Source organism: Gobio gobio (assembly GCF_949357685.1).
Source record: "Gobio gobio genome assembly, chromosome: 21".
NCBI lineage: Eukaryota > Metazoa > Chordata > Actinopteri > Cypriniformes > Gobionidae > Gobio > Gobio gobio.
Genome location: NC_137117.1, coordinates 6,141,100 through 6,149,736, shown reverse-complemented (window position 1 = coordinate 6,149,736; position 8,637 = coordinate 6,141,100). Strand labels below are relative to the sequence as shown.

Genomic DNA, 8,637 nt, shown 5'->3' with positions numbered 1-8,637 from the left:
TTAAAGGTGAACTATGTAGGATTTTTGCAGTAAAACATCCAGAAACCACTAGGCCAGTGTTATATATTTTGTTCAGTTGAGTACTTAGAATATCCCAAATGTTTTCAACTATTTGTAAATCGTGAGAAAATTGCTATTTTAACCAAGGAGCCGGGACGTGTGAGCTATGCGTGTGAGGGAGTCGCCTGTCGATTGCGTCATATCTGCGTCACCCTCGGTCTCCGGTTTTATTCAGTGAAACACTTTACTCTCACTGCATTGTGAACAAGTGTCATAGCAGCCGCAGAGCGAACGTCATAACTTCCTTTTCAACACACTCAGATATATCTAATACGATAAACAGAGCTGCGTTACCTCACATTCAGCACTGGAGAAGAGGAAGTGCCGCCGGCAACCGTGTCATAATAAAAGTCCCGCCAGCGACTATGCCATAATAACAGTCCCGCTCTTCAATCGCTCCTGCGGCCTTGCTCAGCACCACAACACTCGGTCCTGCTCTGCTTCAGACTACAGTAATGTTAATAATCGCATCCATGAACATGATTTCTGCCCGAGTCCTATCCTGACTGTTTCCCACCGGCTGTGAGGTGAAGACCACATGTCCCGAGATTCTGCGCTCAAACGTGGCGTCATCAAACTACGCCTTTGTTTTGAACAGGCGACCTCTAGTGGACGGAAAAGTTACATAGTGTAGCTTTAAAGAAAACACACTACACAACACTGGTACTCAAGTCCTTTTGTTTTGTGAAGTATTTATGTTTGGTTGTTTTATACTTTACTGTTGGGGCATTTACAGCAGTTTTTATATATAAATGATTGACGTCATCTTACTGGAAAGAGTTTTAATGTAAATCACTGGAATATAATCGGACGATAAATGTGCAGCCGTCTCATATTTGCCTGTTTGACAGACACACTTCATGACAACTGAATATTATTGTGACATCATAGCAACAATGATGCAAATAAGGCAGATATTCCTTATAACCTTTGTTCTCCAACAATCTCCATCATCCACCCAAAGTCTCATATTCAGTTTATTCACTGTACCTGTTCTCCTCAGGGCTGTGCCGCTCCATCCATTCAATAAACTCTTCTGGGTGCATCCAGTCTCTGTAAGAGATATTGCATTGCTGCGTTATAGAACTTGTCATAATGCATCATTAATAAAGAGACTCAATACTCACATTGACATGATTTTGCATATAATGTGAGAACCGCTCCTGGTTTCCTGTTTTCCTGTATCACCGTCATCTTTCGGAACAACAGCACACATTCAAATTCACATGTGATTATTCATCCCTGTGCAACACTCATGACTATTGTCTGCATCACAACAGAAAGAAAATATGCAAATTAAAAGGGAATAAAATTCAAATGTGACACTGAAAATATACTTGCTCTTTCATAGGTCAGCAGATTTCTCTTTCATGCTCATCGAAGAATCAGCTTTATCTTATGTATCTTCCCAATCCAGTCATAAATTTGATGATAAATTCCATATGAAAGAGTTTTCCTGAGGGGATGTTGGATTTCTCTTTTCATCACTCATAGACCGTAAAAAAATATGGACGACGCGACTTCATTGACTTCCGCTGACCAAAGTTGAAGCTTTCATAGGCCCGCACACGGCGCTGACATCTTGGGACCGAGTCTGCGCAGTAGCGATCTCGGGGCCGGAGTTGCGCAGTAGAGAACAGGAAGTAGAGGCGCGATTATCAAAAGCCCGCCCACACTCTCGCAGATGCAGAACAATTAATTATGTTGGTGTGAAATAAACAGTTATGGAAGTGTAGAAATTAAAGCTAAAGATCCAATCTCCTCCCAAAAATTCAGAAAAAAGTCCGTTAGTGCCTCAGTGACAAGTTCACTCTGAGAAGCTGTCAATCTCAGCTGTCAATCATGACGTCACACCCCCCGTTTTTATAGCATCAAATAACTCACTAAAACTAAACTTATTTAAAAAACGAACACTTGAAATGAAATTATTGTAATAACAACTGCCTAAAATGACAGAAACCATCTTTAGGAAACAATTATTTGAAGTGTAATTAAATTGTTTAGTGTGTCTCGCGCCCATTCAAATACATGGGGAGGCGGGGTTTAGGAGCTATACTGGGACCGGCCACCGGGGGGCGATCGAGGCGCGAAAGCTTCAAATAGTGTGTTCGGGGTGCTCAGGGGGGGCGGTCCCGGAAGGCGTGGCAGTGGGGCCAGTGGTCATTGGGGGTCGGTGGGTCATTCCATCACTATAGTAGGTAAGTGGACAAATAGTGGGTTAGTGGGACTGGGGGCGGGGTCCTGGTAGGTGGGGGGACCGAACATTGGGGTCAAAGGTCCATTCCATCACTATAGTAGGGAAGCGGACAAATAGTGAGTTCGGGGTGCTCAGGGGGCGATCCTGGAAGGTGTGAGTGGGGCAAGCGGTCAGTGGGGGTCGATGGGTCATTCCATCACTATAGTGGGTTAGTGAGACTGGGGGCGGGGTCCCGGTAGGTGGGGGGACCGAATATTGGGGTCAAAGGTCAATTCCATCTCTATAGTAGGGAAGCAGACAAATAGTGAGTTTGTGGTACTCAGGGGGGCGGTCCCGGAAGGCGTGGCAGTTGGGTGAGTGGTCTTGGGGGGGTTGATGGGTCATTCCGTCACTATAGTAGGTAAGCTGACAAATAGTGGGTTAGTGGTAACTGGGGGGTGGGGGTCAGTGACCAGGGAGGGTCAAGGGGTCATTTGGCCACTTTAATGGGTAAGCGGACAAATAGTGGGTTAGTGGTAACTGGGGGGTGGGGGTCAGTGACCAGGAAGGGGCAAGTGGTCATTCGGCCACTATAGTGGGGAAGTGGAAAAATAGTGGGTTCATGGGACAGGGCCCGCAACCCAAGTGGCCCCCATCTGCCCAGTAGAGAGATGGACAAATAAATAGCTCATGGTAGTAAAGGCCCTCAAGTGAGAGCCCCATCCATTCACTCAAAGGGAGAATGGACAAATAGTGCGGTTTTGGGAGAAACTACCCCGTTTGCCCCCTAAAAATTATTGGAAGTGGATATTTAAAGGTTGCATGGAGAGGGGGGGGGGGGGATTGGGTTGGGATGGTGTTCAGCAGGCAAGTGTCACCCCCTACAGGTGTCCAAGACCCCCTTATTCCGGGGTCAGCAGATTGAGGGGCACGGAGGGTGGGGTAAGCAGAAACATCCCAATCACATGTTAAATAACTGAAAAAGTGTATCAAAATTCACCCTACGATCCATCCGGGACACTATGAGGACAATGGCAATTTATTTTAATGGGATTTATCCCACGAACCCACTATATGTACTTCCTCCGCTGGGTGGCTGGGCGCTCCCTTAAAGATAGGGTGAGAAGCTCGGTCACTTGGGAAGAGCTCAGAGTAGAGCCATTGCTCCTCTACATCGAGAGGAGCCAGCTGAGGTGGCTCGGGCATTTCGAATGCCTCCTGGACGCCTTCCCGGGGAGGTGTTCCGGGCATGTCCCACCGGGGAGACCCTGGGGAAGACCTAGGACACGCTGGAGGGATTATGTCTCCCGGCTGGCCTGGGAACGCCTCTGTTTTCCTCCGGAAGAGCTGGAGGAAGTGTCCAGGGAGTGGGAAGTATGGGCGTCTCTACTTAGACTGTTGCCCCCGCAACCCTGCCCCGGATAAGTAGAAGATGATGATGATGATTATGACAAACTGTACATTCTATCCCCCTGCACTTACCCATCACACACACACACACACACCCCATCACGGGAAACATTCTGCATTTTTAATAAAACATTGTTTAGTATGTTTTTTAAGCTATTTTAAATATGAGGACATATGAAATGTTTACTTCACAATACCAGTGTAATACCTGTGTCATTATACAAATTTGTGTCCTCATAAATAATAAAAACAAGCACACACACACACACACACACACACACACACACACACTTATGGTCAGTGCATCGCCTTCGGGCAAGAAAGGAGGAAACAAACAAACATCAATAAACCACAGAAGGGAGTTTTTCCAGAGCTGGGAGGAGCAGAAGGAGAGATGATCCATGATATCAGTGTGTGCTGACAGAGAACACACACACACACTCGCACAGAAATCAGCACATCCACAGGTGAGAAACACAGAGTTTGAGACAGTTCACACTGATGATAGCAGGATTTCCCTCAGGAATGGAGAGAATCCCACTGACGTTTCTTCTGCTCTCAGGTGAGTGAGTGTTTAATGCAGAGCTTCACTAGTTCTAGAGCTCATAGTGTTAGAGCTGAACATCTCAGAGTTTGAGCTTCACTAGTTCTAGAGCTCATAGTGTTAGAGCTGAACGTCTCAGAGTTTGAACTTCACTAGTTCTAGAGCTCATAGTGTTAGAGCTGAACATCTCAGAGTTTGAGCTTCACTAGTTCTAGAGCTCATAGTGTTAGAGCTGATCGTCTCAGAGTTTGAGCTTCACTAGTTCTAGAGCTCATAGTGTTAGAGCTGAACATCTCAGAGTTTGAGCTACACTAGTTCTAGAGCTCATAGTGTTAAAGCTGAACGTCTCAGAGTTTGAGCTTCACTAGTTCTAGAGCTCATAGTGTTAGAGCTGAACGTCTCATAGTTTGAGCTTCACTAGTTCTAGAGCTCATAGTGTTAGAGCTGAACGTCTCAGAGTTTGAGCTTCACTAGTTCTAGAGCTCATAGTGTTAGAGCTGATCGTCTCAGAGTTTGAGCTTCACTAGTTCTAGAGCTCATAGTGTTAGAGCTGAACGTCTCAGAGTTTGAGCTTCACTAGTTCTAGAGCTCATAGTGTTAGAGCTGAACGCCTCAGAGTTTGAGCTTCTGACGAATTCGCAAATCACATCAGACACATAACTTGACTTCAGCCAGTAATAAACCTCCTTGAACAGTGTTTCCTATAGACTTTTTCAGGTAGATCCTACCCCATTTTTAGTATTAATACATTAACACATAAATCAGCTGGATTTCATGCCTTCAGTCAACAGAGCAAGTGTGATGGTCAAATTAGAGATTGAACAATGTGTTTTGTGTAATTATACTACAAAATATTAGGCCTACATTTGGATTTTCAAAAGCAAATTAACAAGGGTTTGTGGCAAATTATGAAATTCAAAATGTGAGGGGCAAAAACGGCTTTTTATCTAGTATTTAGTCTTGTTTCCAGTCCAAATATCTACAAATTCTTGAATCAAGATGCTTTTACAAGATTAAATGTATAGTATATATAGTATTTTTCATGTCATAAATTTGTTTATTATGCTCTAAACAATGTAATTTTTTTTTGGGGGGGGTGATATTTTTTTCATATGTTATGCTATGTCCACGTATGCGGACGGCGAGACTTATTTTTAAAATTACATGAAATGACATGTATTGGCAAAAACAATCACTGCATGAAAAGTGGGATTTTCGACCCCGTAAACGCCTGTATACTCCTGGAAATCTCCCTAATTTTCGGCAGTTTTCGACAATTTAGAGGCAGCGAACGTCGCGTTTGTCTGTGCCACAAATTGTCGTAAACGAACCATGACGTAGGTGGAGAGCCCCCCGCTGAGAGACCGCGCGGAGGTGCGACGCCTCTAATTTGCATATGAATAGCAGCGAAACCAGAGAGTCAACGGCCAGACTTGAATTTACTCACTCACTATTGGCTGAAGCCACTACATTTAAAAAAGAAAAATCCCTCGTGATTGGTTGGCAGATCACTGCAAACCAATCATTATTGGTCCCCCTGGCTCATTATAAATGTAAACCCCAATAATAATAATAAATATATAATTTATGTTGTAATAATTTGTTTCATATTAATGTTATTGTGCTATGATGTATTCATACCATCAAGGAATATATGGGAAAATTATACGGACCGTGCCGTTTATTCAAACAAGGGGCTTCATTTATAAGCATACAGCTGTTCATTCAAGAGAAAGGGCTTCATTTATAAAACACAGCGGTTTACTTAAAGAAAGAGCTTTATTGTTAAACACACAACTATGTACAGTGCAGCAGTAATGTCTCGTAATGTAATGTAGAGTTCGGCGTGCTCCAGGCTGCGAGAGCGCGGTGGCCGCACAATCCATCCAGACACCCCGTCAACAAAGCCGTCTTCCTCGTCAAACATGAGTTCAATGGTCGCGGACTTCCAAACGTCCACCTCATCCTCATCCAGCACACTCTTGCTTCCAGCAACTGTAATACAATCCATAAAGACAATAAGCAACCTGAAAAATACTCACATTGACAAAAAACGGATCTAATATAATAAATCTTACCCTTTTTCTTCTTGATCGACTCCGAGCTAAACTTCGCAGTTTCCGCCTGCTATGTAACGTTAAGTTCAGGTTGTTTGTATCTGAAGCTCCAGCGTGTCGATTCATAATACGTCTTACAGGCAGCTGGAAAACAATTACATGAGACTGGTATTAATAAAAACAGTCACGTTAAAATTAAACAAGGAATGAGAAACACATTAGAAGTTACTTACACACAATGTCGTCATGATCAGCGGTTAAATCTGGACTCGCGGAAATCGCTCCAAGCAGATAAGAGCTCACAGCTTCGTTATGAGGCGAGGATAGTCTGTGTAAACAAAATGTGCAGTTTTAAGCTCGGATCTATTAACGCATCCATTTCCTTATACAGCTGAATAAAAGCATATTCTTTAAATCGTAACGTTACATACCCATGCTCTGGTTCATAGCGACTGCAGTTTGCCTCAGAGTTATGAAGACGAAGACAGCCTCCTGAAAATGAGTCCAAAAAGTTCGTCGCGTCCATGCAGAGATTGAGTTGAAGACGGTGTCCTGTCATTGTTGATCACGAAAAAGGAAAGCAGCAAAAAACATAAAAAAAAGTTTAAAGCTCGTCTTCTACGCGTCATGGCCATGACCTCGACCTCGCACCTCATTGGACTAGGGCTATAATAAGGAACGCGCCCGGGGCCAAATCTCTTTATACGAAACGCGTGACTTATAATCGTTTCAACCTTCAACACGCCCTGTTTTCCGCTTCAACGCAGCAATTTTTTACGTGTGTCTTCTGTATGTGTAGACCCATGGTGTAGACACGCACATTCTGGTCGTGTAACAGGCATACACGCACAGTCGACGCACAGTTTTAACATGTTAAGAAGACACATTTGAACGTGTTTCTTAACGCGCACATTCTGTACATGTCGAAGTGTAATATTTTTTTTTAAAGCAGACTTACCTTTAGATGTAGCTTAGGCTACATACAGATTAATATAAGATATTAATTAATTGCTTAACTGACTACTGTGCTAGAGTAAAGTAGCCTAATGTTACAATGTATATTAAGTAAATGCTTAATATTATACAATTATTATAATTTATCTATATGGGTTATTGTTTGTTTTTTAAAGTTAGGCTATATATAATTTCTAAAAGTATAGGCTAATTTACACAGCACATATTTATAACTGAAAACACACACAACTTTATTCACTTTCACATAATAATGTTTTTGTAATTTGGTGTTTAGTTTGTTGTATAGTTTGTTTATACTGTTCTGTCTCTGTTTTGTTTCCAGGAACATCTGATGAGTGCTATAATAAAATGACTTCATTATATTTAAAATATGTTTTGATATTCATTTTATTTATATTATTAATATTTTATTTACCCATAAACGTGTCTTTAGGAAGCCATAAGTTATAGAGACAAGAATAACTTTTGCCATTTAAATGCCACATTCATTTACTGAGGACCCATACAGCCAATGATCATGTGTGAAAACACATACATAAATTGATCACTTAGAAATCAAAACTAAGGTTTGAGAAAGAAAGAATATGCATACAACAAAATATATTGTTTCATAGCAGCTTCAGTAACAAGTTCAAAACAAATTCTGCTGTAAACCGGCTCTAACAAGCCAATATAGTGTCAATATTCAGCTCAAGTGACTTCAGTGTTGATTCAGTTCAGTTGATTTCAGTTCAACTGTAAATTCCTCAGTTGTGCATTGTGTGTAGTTAGATATATGCAAAAACAACATTTTTGGAAATAGTTAAAATAGTTTTGCACAAAGTGTTGCTTTTGCAAGAGATGTCTGATGTTTTGTGTGTAGAGTTACAAGAAATGGAGCCATATTTTCAGAAATTGTGTGTAAGCAATTAGATAAAACTGTAAATGAATCCAGTTTATTTTAGTTCAGGACTCATAGTCCAGGTGTTAGTAATCTGTGCTTAATCTTTGTTCCAGGCAACAATTTTTTAACTCACGATTAACTAGATTAAGGCCTACTCTTGGCATAATTTAAACCCTGTCCAGGAAACCACCTCTTGAAAATCTGCATTGATAATTCATAAAATGTGGTGTGAGCTCAATTTAAATGACAATTACAGAAAAACACAATCTGACTTAACTATAAACAAACAAACTTGTACTTTTCACATTTATGATTAATAGCCATTTAAAAAATCATTCACAGTGCAGGGTGGACAAATTAATGTTGGTATGTAAACTGTATGCTTTACTTGATTTATTTGTGTGCTTTGGTTCATTGTCTTGTTGCATCACATAACCTCTCTAAAGGTTGAAGACATGAACTGCTGTCCTGTATTTTTTTATTTTTTTTACATAACATTGGTTATTGCTAATGACATACAGAGTAATTAATC

The 8,637-nt window shown here is 41.5% G+C and overlaps 1 long non-coding RNA gene across 1 annotated transcript; it reads right to left on the bottom strand.

Moving 5' to 3' along the window:
• Window positions 1–5,953: 5,953 nt before the first annotated feature.
• Window positions 5,954–6,827, bottom strand: LOC307117619. The gene is made up of 4 exons (XR_013815454.1): window positions 6,679–6,827; window positions 6,481–6,575; window positions 6,269–6,391; window positions 5,954–6,185 (listed from the first exon to the last, which is right to left on the bottom strand). It is a non-coding gene; the product is annotated as an uncharacterized lncRNA (long non-coding RNA).
• Between the last annotated feature and the right edge of the window lie 1,810 nt (window positions 6,828–8,637).